This window comes from Hyaena hyaena, unplaced genomic scaffold (assembly GCF_003009895.1).
Source record: "Hyaena hyaena isolate Hyena2069 unplaced genomic scaffold, ASM300989v1 scaffold_63, whole genome shotgun sequence".
NCBI classification, from domain to species: domain Eukaryota; kingdom Metazoa; phylum Chordata; class Mammalia; order Carnivora; family Hyaenidae; genus Hyaena; species Hyaena hyaena.
Genome location: NW_024080695.1, coordinates 4,282,821 through 4,295,326, shown reverse-complemented (window position 1 = coordinate 4,295,326; position 12,506 = coordinate 4,282,821).

The following is a 12,506-nucleotide window of genomic DNA, read 5'->3' as shown; positions in this document are numbered from 1 at the left end:
CCCCAGTTCCTACAGGCAGTGTGCCAGACACTCTAATGAATTAACCCCTTTCATCCTCACAAGTTTAACATTGTGGGGGGGGGGGCAGGTGGGCTCTAATCACCCACCAGGCAGAAGAGGAGAAAGCAAGTGAGCCTTGTTCACTCAGCCACTCAACGACTCTGCATGTACCTGTGTTCTAGCTTCTAGAACACATTGGTGATGAAGAATCCTTTCTCATGGAGATGTCACTGTGCTGAGGGGGACAGACCGTAAGTTAATAAGCAAGTGACACAGTGGATCCGTTGCAAGCAGATGAGTTCTGCGGAGAAAAATAAAGCAGAGATAGGTATGGGGGAGGTAAGGATAGGGTTGCAAATTTAAACCAGGGAAGGTTTCATTGAGATGATAATATTTGAATGAAGTGTTAAAAGTGAGGGAGCCAAAAATAAACTCAAAATGGATAAAGGACCTGAACATGAGACAGGAAACCATCAAAACCCTAGAGGAGAAAGCAGGAAATAACCTCCTTGACCTCAGTGGCAGCAATTTCTTACTTGACACATCCCCAAAGGCAAGGGAATCAAGAGCAAAAATGAACTATTGGGACCTCATCAAGATTAAAAGCTTCTGCCCAGCAAAGGAAACAATCCATAAAACGAATAGGCAACTGACAGAATGGGAAAAGATAGTTGTAAATGACATATCAGATAAAGGGTTGATATCCAAAATCTATAAGGAACTCACCAAACTCCACACCCGAAAAACAAAAAATCTAGTGAAAAAATGGGCAGAAGATATGAACAGACACTTCTCCAAAGAGGACATCCAGATGGCCAACAGACACATGAAACGATGCTCAGTGTCACTCCTCATCAGGGAAATACAAATCAAAACCACACCTCACACCGGTCAGAGTGGCTAAAATGAGCAACTCAGAGGACTCTAGATGCGGGCAAGGATGTGGAGAAATGGGCACCCTCCTACACTGTTGGTGGGAATGTAAACTGGTGCAGCCCCTCTGGAAAACAGTGTGGAGGTTCCTCAAAAACTAACAATAGAACTCCCCTATGACCCAGCACTAGCACTGCTAGGAATTTACCCAAGGGATACAGGAGTGCTGATGCATAGGGGCACATGGACCCCAATGTTCACAGCAGCACTCTCAACAGTAGCCAAAACATGGAAAGAGCCTAAGTGTCCATCAACGGACGAATGGATCAAGAAGATGTGGTTTATCTATACGATGAAATACTACATGTCAATGAGAAAGAATGAAATCTGGCCTGTGTAGCAACATGGATGGACCTTGAGGGTGTTATGCTGAGTGAAATAAGTCAGGCAGAGAAGGACAGATACCATATGTTTGCACATATAGGAGGATTAGGAAGAACGTAACAGAGGACTGTAGGGGAGAAGAAGGGGGGGAAATAGTTGGAGAGAGGGAGGGAGGCAAACCATGAAAGACTCTTGGATGCTGAGAACAAACTGAGGACTGATGGGGGTGCGGGAAAGGGGAAGGGGAGTGATGGGCATGGAGGAGGCACTTGTTGGGATGAGCACTGGGTGTTATATGGAAACCAACTTGACAATAAACTGTTAAAAAAATGAAGTGAGGGGCGCCTGGGTGGCTTAGTTGGTTAAGCGTCCGACTTTCGCTTAGGTCATGATCTCGCAGTTCGTGGGTTCGGGCCCCGCGTCGGGCTCTGTGCTGACTGCCAGCTCAGAGCCTGGAGCCTATTTCAGAGTCTGTATCTCCCTCTCTCTCTGACCCTCCCCTGCTCACGCTGTCTCTCTCTCCCTCTCTCTCCTAGAAATAAATAAAAATATTTAAAAAAAAATGAAGTGAGGGAGCAAACCATGTTGATGCTCAGAGCAGAGCACTGCAGAGTGATCCATCAGTGCAAAGGCCCTGGGGCAGCATCAAGTCTGACTGTAACAAACTGACAGGAGCAAAGTGAAAGTGAAGCCATGGAAGAAGAGGTCAGGCAAGAAAGGGTCCAGTTGGTATGGCTTTCCATGGCAAAGAAGGGGGCCTGACTTTTTCTCTGAGATGAGAAGCCTTTAGAAGGCTGAGCAGGGAAAGCACACTTCCTGACTTATGAGATCAAAGAGATTAAGAAGCTTGTCTCAGGCCATTGCAGCTGGTAAGGGACAGAAGATCAGACCAGTATGCCTAACTGTGAAGGCTGTTCCCCCCTCCCCCCTGCCACGACATCAGCCAGTCTGTTTCCATTGTTTGTGACTACTAAAACTGACTGATAGCACGATTTGAAACAAATGTTGCAGGAAAGATGCATGGGCGTGAGTTCATTCAAGATAAGTTAGACAAGGCAGAGAAGACCTCCTTGAGGAGGTAGTACTTGAACTGAAACCTGAATGGTGACAAGGCAATGCATGGAGAGCAGAGTGTTCAGGAATAGGTCATGCAAAGGTCCTGAGGCAGGACCCAGCCTGGCATAGTGGAGTGATAGAAAAAGAAAAGACAACCGTGGCTGAATCATGGTGAGCAAGTCGGGGAGAGGAGTGAGATGAGGTAAAAGAGGAGCCAGGTCCTCCAAGGCCTCGCAGGCCACGTTCAGGAATTGGGAGTTTATCTTAAGAGTGATGAGGAACTGGACACCTGGGTGGCTCAGTCGGTTGAGCGTCCGACTTCGGCCCAGGTCATGATCTCACGGTTTGTGGGTTCCAGCCCTGCATCGGGCTCTGTGCTGACAGCTCAGAGCCTGGAGCCTGCTTCAGATTCTGTGTCTGGAGCCTGCTTCCGATTCTGTGTCTCCCTCTCTCTCTGCCCCTCCCCCGTTCATGCTCGCTCTCTTTCTCTCTCTCTCTTAACAGTGAATAAACATTTTAAAAAACTTAAAGAGTGGAGGATTTTAAGCAGGGAGTGATTTGCAGTTTTTAAAAGATCAGTTTTGCTGCTCTGTGGAAAACAAACTGGGAAAGGCTTACAGGCTGCCTGACCTGAAGCTCAAGTTTCCATAAGGAAAACGGTATGTGTTTAAGGAGCTGTTTGTGGTGTGAGAAAGTGATGTGAGCGTGTTAGCCCCACGCAGGGAGGAATCCGCAAGGAGGACTCACTGCTGTCACTGACTGCAGAGCCGGGCATGGCGTACAGCAGATACTCCATTAAGTACTGCTTGAAGGAATGGATGGATGTATAGGCTTTAAAAACTATGAGGTGAGAGGACCGTTCAACCTCAAAGTCTTTCCCGAGAGACCCTAACTCTTGGCAACAGAGCTGAAGGGTTCCAGGAAATCACTTCCAGGGACTTCTCTTCTGTCAAGTATTGCCATTCAGTGCTAACAAATTTCCTGTGATCTTGTCTGGGGCTGGCGGGGTGGGGGTGGGGGGACCAACTTCCCAGTAATTTATCAAATTAACATGTTTGGGCTTCCTGTAATTTCAAATATCTCCCCCTGTGCACTTGGCATGCAATTATCTTCCAGACCAGACGCAGCGAGGGGTGGTGAGGCTTTTGTTGTTTTGATATCCTCGCTGGTCGAAGGGATTTAATATCCTGGTTTTCCTCCTGCATCTCATAGTCATCTGTCACCCAGCACAGCCTCTGGTGCAGAGAAAGTGCTGGACTCCTCTTCCAATGAACAAAGGGAAGGGTCGGTGGCCATAACACAAAGGTTTTACTGTCTGCCATCACCATGCTCTAGGCAAACAAGGAGAAATGTTTATTTCCCTCCCTCCCTCCCTCTCTCTGTCAGCTGTGAAGACGCTGCAAGTTTCAAATGTGTCTCCTTCCCGACAAGCCTGAAAAAGAAGGCAACACCGGCACCAATTTAAAGGTATTAGGGACCTCCCGCATGAGCCCCCACAAAGGGCCTGAGGATCAGGGGTGGCGGCTAAATGTCCCAGTCTCCGTGCTGGTCACCTCCAGGGAGGTCCCCCCAATGTCACGTCCACTGCGCACAGACATCTCGGCTCACAGGGCGGACGGGGGCGGACGGGCCCTGCGGAGGGGGGGACCCCAGTGCCACCCACTGTCTCAGAATGCAGCCTCCTCTGTCATTCTCACTCTCCAGCCGGTTTCCCTAAGCGCGTGCCTCCTCCAATCACTTCTCTCTTCCAAAGCAGAGGTTTGCGTCCGTGCATCTGATTGGTGGAGGCCGGTTCCCACGCTTGCCCTGAATGGCAAGGGGCGCTGGGGAAGTGAGTTGCCAATTTCCACTTCAGGGAGGCAGGGGTGGTAAGGAGGGTGGGTCTCCGAATTTAGGAAGGGCATTCCCAAGACGATATCCGCTGCAGCCGTTCTCATACAACTGGCTTCTTCTACAGTGGCTGCCACATAGCAGGTGCTCAGTGAACGGTGGCACCCCTTCCCCCCCAGCCATCCTACCCAGCTGCCGTCCGGGGTCCATGGCTGAGTGGGGGTCTTCAGCCCGGGTTCCTGTGCTTGGAGTTTCTTCCCGGGGACTATTTCTCCAAAACTAGAGCTTTGAGATGAAGAACAGCTGGATTCAGCCTACAGAGCTTCACCCAACCCAACTTTAGCAACTGATTTCAAATATAGTTACATGTAGATATTCAATACAAGTATATTTCAAAGATACTTTTCTCCAAAAATATCTGGGTACTGAGAGCCTGGCTATTGCATCAGAGCCTTCATGCCTCTCACCGGAGGGGTGCTTAAAACATCTGTATTGCTTGATTTCCACCAAATGTGCTTATTTGTGTTGTTTGTTTATTTAAGAACTATACCTAGGGGCGCCTGGGTGGCTCAGTCCGTTAAGCGTCTGACTTCGGCTCAGGTCTTGATCTCGTGGGTCATGGGTTCGAGCCCCGCGAACTCTGTGCTGACAGCTCAGAGCCTGGAGCCTGTTTCAGATTCTGTGTCTCCCTCTCTCTCTGACCCTCTTCTGCTCATGCCGTCTCTCTCTCTCTCTCAGAAATAAATAAAACGTTTAGAAAAAAAGAACTATATTTAATAATTTAGAAGCAATTTAGGAAAATATTTTTACATAAAAATAAAAAACGCGCATGGAAAAACCCATAAAAATAAATGACAAATGTTATACTTGGCAAACATTTGGAATTTAATTTCATAGTAATAACAATGATTTATTATCTCTTATGCATAAATCTCTATAGTGTTCGCCAAAATTATAGAAGGAAGAAACACCCTAGGGAAAAATGAGCCAAGAAATGAATACATAATTTACAGAAAGAGAAAAAGAATCATAACTGTATGCAAAGATGCATAATCTTGCTGAAATGAGAAAGGTCAATTAAAGCTACTTTAGTCGAAAGCTTACAACCAGGCAATAGTAGCAAGGACCAGATTAGCCCTCTCACTTGGAAACAAAAATTAATAGGCAAAAGGTACAAACAATCATTTTCAAGGGGCGCCTGGGTGGCTCAGCCATGATCAGGTCATGATCTCCTGGTTCGTGGCTTTGAGCTTCACATCGGGCTCTGTGATGACGGCTCAGAGCCTGGAGCCTGCTTCCAATTCTGTGTCTCCCTCTCTCTCCATCCCTCTCCTGCTCACGTTCTCTGTCTCTGTCTCCCTCAAAAATAAATAGACATTTTTAAAAATTTAAAAAACAAACAATAGTTTTCAAGAAAAGGGACATCAGGAAGTGAAGGACAGTGACCTTGACAGATAGGAAATAAATGAAGTTAGCCCAACAAGCACCCTCACTTTCTGCCTTGAGAGACATTCTAGGCACTGCTGCAGGGAAGGGAATCCAGGTGGGACCCCAGGACTCCCTGAGTTAAGGAGGCAGTGCTCAGAATCCAGACCGTTCAGTGTCCAGAGATTCTAGAAGGAGGAGATGAGATGAGAGAACTCCAAAAGTTTGCAAATGGTCACCCTCAACTACTCACTACAGTGTGTCAGCAGGTGCCTGTGAGAAAACTACTTGAGGCCAGGAAGGATTAGAGGGATTGGCATTCAGGGCTCACAGAGGGCTGGGAATAGTGCTGTTTCCTGCCAGCCAGTCTTGAAAACTTTGTAATTCTGGAATCATCCTGTAGAGTACTTACATCATATCTCAACGATACGGGAATAATTAGCCCTAAACTAAACACCATTCTGGTCCCACCTCATAGATCTTAAAAACCAGATCGAAAGGAGCAAAATATTTCCAGGTGCTTAACTGCATTTTAGGACAAAGCCTGAGGGTTATTTATATGAACACAAAAATATTTCGCACCTAACAGGTTAAAATGATTGTCATCAATCAAGTAATGCCAGGCTTGTAAAGAAGCAAGAAATGTAATGTAAAATGAGGATAAGAAATGAGAAATCATCTGGACTCACATTCCTTAGGGGGGAGTTTATAGCACTAACTTCCTAGATTAGAAAAAAAAAAGACCTCTACTTCAAATTTTCCCTTAAGAAAGTAGGAAAAAAGAGCAAATTAAACCTGAAGTAAGTCAAAAAAAGGGAGGGAGGGGAAGAGAGAGGCGGGAGACAAACCATGAAATGGACTCTGGACTGTAGAGAACAAACTAATAGTCACAGAAGGGAGGAGGGTGAGGAGATGGGTAAAATGGGTGATGGGGATGAGGGAGTATACTTGTCATTATGAGCACAGGGTGATGTACGGAAGTGCTGAATCACTATATTGTACACCTGAATCTAATCTTACACTGCATGTTAACCAACTGAAATTTAAATAAAAATTTAAAAAGAAATAAAAAAGTAAAGGGGCGCCTGGGTGGCTTAGTCGGTTAAGCGTCCGACTTTCGCTTAGGTCATGATCTTGCGGTTCGTGGGTTCAAGCCCCGCGTCGGGCTCTGTGCTGACTGCCAGCTCGGAGCCTGGAGCCTGTTTCAGTCTGTGACTCCCTCTCTCTCTGACCCTCCCCTGCTCACACTGTCTCTCTCTCTCTCTCCTAGAAATAAATAAAACATTTAAAAAAAATTAAAAAAAAGAAGAAGTAAAAAAGTAAAGGAAATAATGAAAATAAGATCAGAGATCAATGAAACAAGAAACAGTATTGAAAATCAGTAACTAGGAGCACCTGGGCGGGGGCGGGCGCTCAGTCGGGTAAGTGTTTGACTTCAGCCCAGGTCATGATCTAGCAGTTCATGAGTTTGAGCTCTGCGTGGGGCTCTGTGCTGACAGCTCGGAGCTTGGAGCCTGCTTCGGATTCTGTGTCTCCCTCTCTCTCTGCTCCTTCCCTGCTCGCACTCTATCTGATCAGAAATAAACATTAAAAAAAATTTTTTTTAACTCAGTAACTAAAATTTTTTTCTTTGCACATATCAATAAAATTGATAAGCCTTTAGCCAAGCCAGTCATGGAAAAGATACAAAAGAAGAGAAGACAGATTATCAAGTCTAGGAATAGAGCAATGAGATCATGACAGAATCTACATAAACTAAAAAGATAATAAGGAAATATTAGGAACAGCCTTGTGCCAATAAATTAAACAGCTGAGATGAAATGAGAAAATTCATTAAAAGACAAAAACCACCATAGATGATTCCAAAAACCCTCAGATAACCTGATATATTCTATATAGTTAAAAAAATGGAATTTTTAGTTTAAAGCCTTCCAATAATAAATACCCCAGGCACCAAACTGCACTGTTGAATTCTAGCAAGTATTCAAGAAAGAAAGAAATGCAATTCTCATCAGACTTTTCTATGAAAGTAAGGTGAGAGTATACTTCCAACTCATTTTATGAGGCCAGCAATACCTTGTATTGAAAATTGTATTCAAAATCAGAAAGGTGTTATAAGGAAAACACAGACTAATATTTGTTATGAACTTAGATGCAAAAGTTCCTAGCAAATAGAAACCAATAATATGTTTAAAAAGAATATCTATATTCATATATATAATTCATATATATATATATATGATGTCTGTGGCTCAGTCGGCTAAGTGTCCAACTCTTGATTTTGACTTAGGGCATGATCTCATGGTTGTGAAATTAAGTCCCATGTTGGGCTCTGCACTGAGCGTGGAGACTGCTTACAATTCTCTTTCTCTCCTTCTGCCCCTTTCCCCTGTGTTCTCTCTATGCCTCTCTCTCTCTCAACAATGACAGCAAATGAATAGTAATATCATGACCAAGTTGAGTTTATCCTAACAATACAAAGTTGATTTAATATTTAGAAATAATGTAATTCAACCTGTAACAGACTGAAAAACAAAAACCATGTGATCAGCTTGATAGACAAAAACCTCAGAATAAATGTGACATCCATTTCTTATTAAAAGTGTTTTATGTTTACTTATTTATTCTGAGAGAGAGAGACAGAGAGAGTGAGTGGAGGAGGGGCAGAGAGAGAGGGAGAGAGAATCCCAGCAGGCTCCACGCTCAGCGTGGACTTGGGGCTGGAATTCACAAACCGTGAGATCGTGACCTGAGCCGAAACCAAGAGTCAACACTTAATCAGAGCCACCGAGGGGCCCCTCTGTCAATGTCCATTTCTGATTAAAACTATTAGCAAAGTAGGAATTGAAAGGAAATTCTTCCAATGATAAAGAGTATCCATGAAAAACTTAACAGCTAACATCGTACTTCATGGTAAAAGACTCGGGAAGGAACCACTTATATCTGCTCAAACCACTTCTTTTAAACATGGTACTGGGGGCTCTAACCAGTGCAATAAGGCAATGAAAGAAATGAAATGTGTCTAGGTTGGTAAAGATAGAACACGGTCTTTATTCACAGACTCCACGATTGCCTACATAGAAAAACTGATGGTACCTGTAAAAATAAACCACGAAAACTACTGAGTGAGTTTAGCAAGCTCGCAGGATCCAAGTAAACAAAAATCAATTGAATTTCTATATACTATCAGTGGGCAAAAAAACAAAAACAAAAACAAAACAAAAAAAAAAAACCACCCAAAACTGAAATTTTAAAAAGCAACGTAATTTACAATAGTATTAGAAATATTACAGAGAATGGTAATAAGCAGGGAACTACACTGTGTCCATGGTCAGGAGACTCAACCTTATTAAGATGTAAATTCTCCCTAGGCTGATCTATGGATTCCACACAGTCTGAACCAAAACCACAGCAGGCTTTCGGGTAGAAATTGACAAGTAATTTGAAATTCATAGGGAAAGGCAAGGAACCTATTGAAGCCAAAGTACCCTTGTAAAGGCACAACAAATTTACATATCAGGCATTACCTGATGCAAAGCAGTCAGACTGTAGTGATTAAGAAACTGCTATGGGTATCAAAAGAAACAAATAGCTCAATAGAACAGGAGAGAGAGAACAAAAATAGACTGACGCATTCGATTTCTTCAAAAAGTCAGTGTTTTTTTTAAAAAAATTTTTAGGGGCGCCTGGGTGGCTTAGTCGGTTGAGCGTCCAACTTTCGCTTGGGTCACGATCTCGCGGTTTGTGGGTTTGAGCCCCGCGTCGGGCTCTGTGCTGACTGCCTTGCCAGCTCAGAGCCTGGAGCCTGTTTCAGTCTGTGACTCCCTCTCTCTCTGACCCTCCCCTGCTCACACTGTCTCTCTCTCTCTCTCCTAGAAATAAATAAAACATTTAAAAAAATAAAAATAAAAATTTTTTAAAATGTTTTATTTATTTTCCAGAGACAGAGAGACAGAGTGTGAGTGGGGGAGGGGCAGAGACAGAGAGGGAGACACAGAAAAGAAACGTGAAATCCTAACTAAAACTGCAGCCAGCCGCCGGCACTCGCCTGTCAGAATGACCCCGCCTGGAGGCTAATCACCCCCATCCAGGTGACAGTGTGGAGGGGCTAGAGTCCCACACAGTGGGGGGTGTAACATGACGCAGTCGCTTTGGAAAACAGTTCCACAGATTCTTACAAGTTGAACATACACTTAGCATGTGATCTAGCCATCCACCTGCAGCTATATATCCAAGAGAAATGAAAGCATATATCTCCAAAAGGACTTATGCTTGAACGTTCACGTGAGGTTTACTTTCCAAATAGCCCAAACCTGGAACAGTTCAGAAGTCTGTCAGCAGGTTAACGCAGAGACAATTTGGGGGTATGTCTGCGTTGGGGTAGTTCTGGATGTCAGACAATGCTTCCCGGAAGGGACGTGTAAAAGTGATCTAAAGATGTTAGCCAGACAGAAGAACAGGATAGCGTGTACATACGCGTGTATGCGTGCAAGTGGCAGAGAAGGAAATGTTCCGGGAAGCGGGGGGTGTCAGGTAAAGACCCTGAAGCAGAAAAACACTGCTACTTTTCAAGGAATTGGGAAAGGCCGGGACCAGCTTTGCTGGAGTTGGATATTTGTGTCACAAGGTCACGAAGGTCAACTGTGATCACCTGAGAGAACGCCGCTCCCTCCCTGGGCTGCTTCACACCCGTGACTTCTTTCCTTTCCTTTCCGGAGCTCTGAGCCACCCCAGCGTGCAGGACACTGTCGCCGCACCTGTCACCCGTCCAGGAATCTGAGGTCTCGTTGTTGCATGTAATCTACACACGCAACGCTTGGCTGTACAGATTCTTGTGTTCCTTCTGTAGATGAGGAAGCTGAAGTCTTGGAAGAAGGGACATTTATAGCAGCTTGTGTCAGGTCAGTTCAACAAATGCTGACTGATCCCCACGCGTAGCAGTTTCCGGGTGGATCCGGCCTGGATGCGCAATAAGGAAGGGGCCCGTGCCTAGGAAGTCTCCGGCACTCACACCTGACACGGGCATCTCAGCTTCCTGTATGGAGCCCTCACTTTCCAGTGCCCACAGCTCCTACGGGGACCTCCTAAAAGAGCAGACACGCTCACCCTCCCTCGGGCCACTACTCATCCCTGTAACCTGATGAGGGTGCAGGATCAGAGTGTCAGCCGCCATGGGTTCTAATCCTGACTCTATCGCCTATGAGCTCCTGAATTTGCATGCATCACTCTGCGATGGCACCTCAGTTTTCCCTCTGTAAATGGGGATGGCATCGGTATGTGCCTTGCAGAGCTGAGGTGAGGCACAAATGGATTATGACGCATGAAGTGCTAGACCAGCCCCAGGCTGCTGGCATGGTCTCCTCACAGCCTTTCTTCTGGGCAGAGGGCTGGGGCGCAGCGGCGGGGACGGCTTACGCACAGCTGGCAACAAGTGATCTCCCAGGACCTTTCGTGGAGTCCCCAGGCCCACTGCCAACCTCAGCTGTACCAGCATCTCGTGCCTTTCTCTGTCCCACGTGTAAACTCTTCCTCCCGTGCCCACTTTGCGTAAGTGAGGTAGGCGGGGCGGAGCTCAGAATCACAGCGACGGAGGATCTGACAGTTGAAATTCTCAGCCCAAGCTCATCCAGGAACTTTGTTCTCCCTTTGCAGACATCTGCCCCCTTAACGGATATCCCTGGGGTCTCCACCAGAGACAGGTACCTGGACATGGATGAGAGAAGGTTCCGGGCCAGTCAAGATCTCCCCTCCCCACCCCATCTCCTCATACCTGTTACCTGAACAGGCAGCAACCTCCAACACACACGGTTGTCACCTCTGAGTGACCCGGCAGAAATCAGAGTTAAAGCGGAAGTTACTGCCTTCCAACATCATCTCTTAAAAGCCAGAGAAGGCATAGTTTTTCTTATTACATTCTTATTTTATTTATTTTATTATTATTATTTTTCAGGTAGGCTCCATGCCCAATATGGGACTTGAACTCACAATCCTGAGATTGAGAGTCACATGTCTCACATGTCGTACTGACTGAGCCAGCCAGGTGCCCTGTTACATTTTTATTTTAATTCCAGCATAGTGGTATTATATTAGTTTCAAGTGTATGATATGGTGATTCAACACTTCCAAACAACACCCAGTGCTCATCGTGACAAGTGCCCTCCTTAATCCCCACCACCTGTTTCACCCACGCCCTCCTCCTTCCCCTCTGGTAGCCATCAATTTGTCTCTGTAGTTAAGAGTCTCTTTCCTGGAGGCACCTCAGTGGCTCAGTCAATCGAGCATCGACTCTTGATTTTGGCTCGGGTCATGATCCCAGGGTCGTGGGATCAAGCCCCACACCCAGCTCTGCACCAAGCATGGCGCCTGCTTGAGATTTTCTCTCTCTTGAGGTGCCTGGGTGGCTCAGTCGGTTAAGCATCCGACTTCAGCTCATGATCTCACGGTTCGTGGGTTCAAGCCCCGCATCAGGCTCTGTGCTGACAGCTCAGAGCCTGGAGCTGCTTCAGATTCTGTGTCTCCCTCTCTCTCTCTGCCCCTCCCCTGCTGATGCTCTGCCTCTCTCTGTTTCTCAAAAATAAATAAATGTAAAAAAAATTAAAAACAAAATAGATGTGGGTGAGAGGCTATAAACATGCAGTGGAGCCAACTGGGTGCAGCAGATACGCCAAGACCCAGCTTGGCTGGCAGGTCATTCCCTCAACGTGCTCTCCCCCTGCCCCCCTGGCTCCTTCTGGCACCTCATCACCCCCTCTTCCCATCTGCACTGAAAGCCCTTCATGCCTGGGCTGCACCCTTCCTTCTGCTTGCCCTCCCTTTCCCAGCACTCCAGGCTCAGGGCCACCATATATCTTTGGTGATGTTTCCCTGGTGGTCCCCAGAGAAAGGTCCTGGAGAGGACCCTGTATGGCCCTGATCAAAGTCTGCTCTCACTAGAGTGA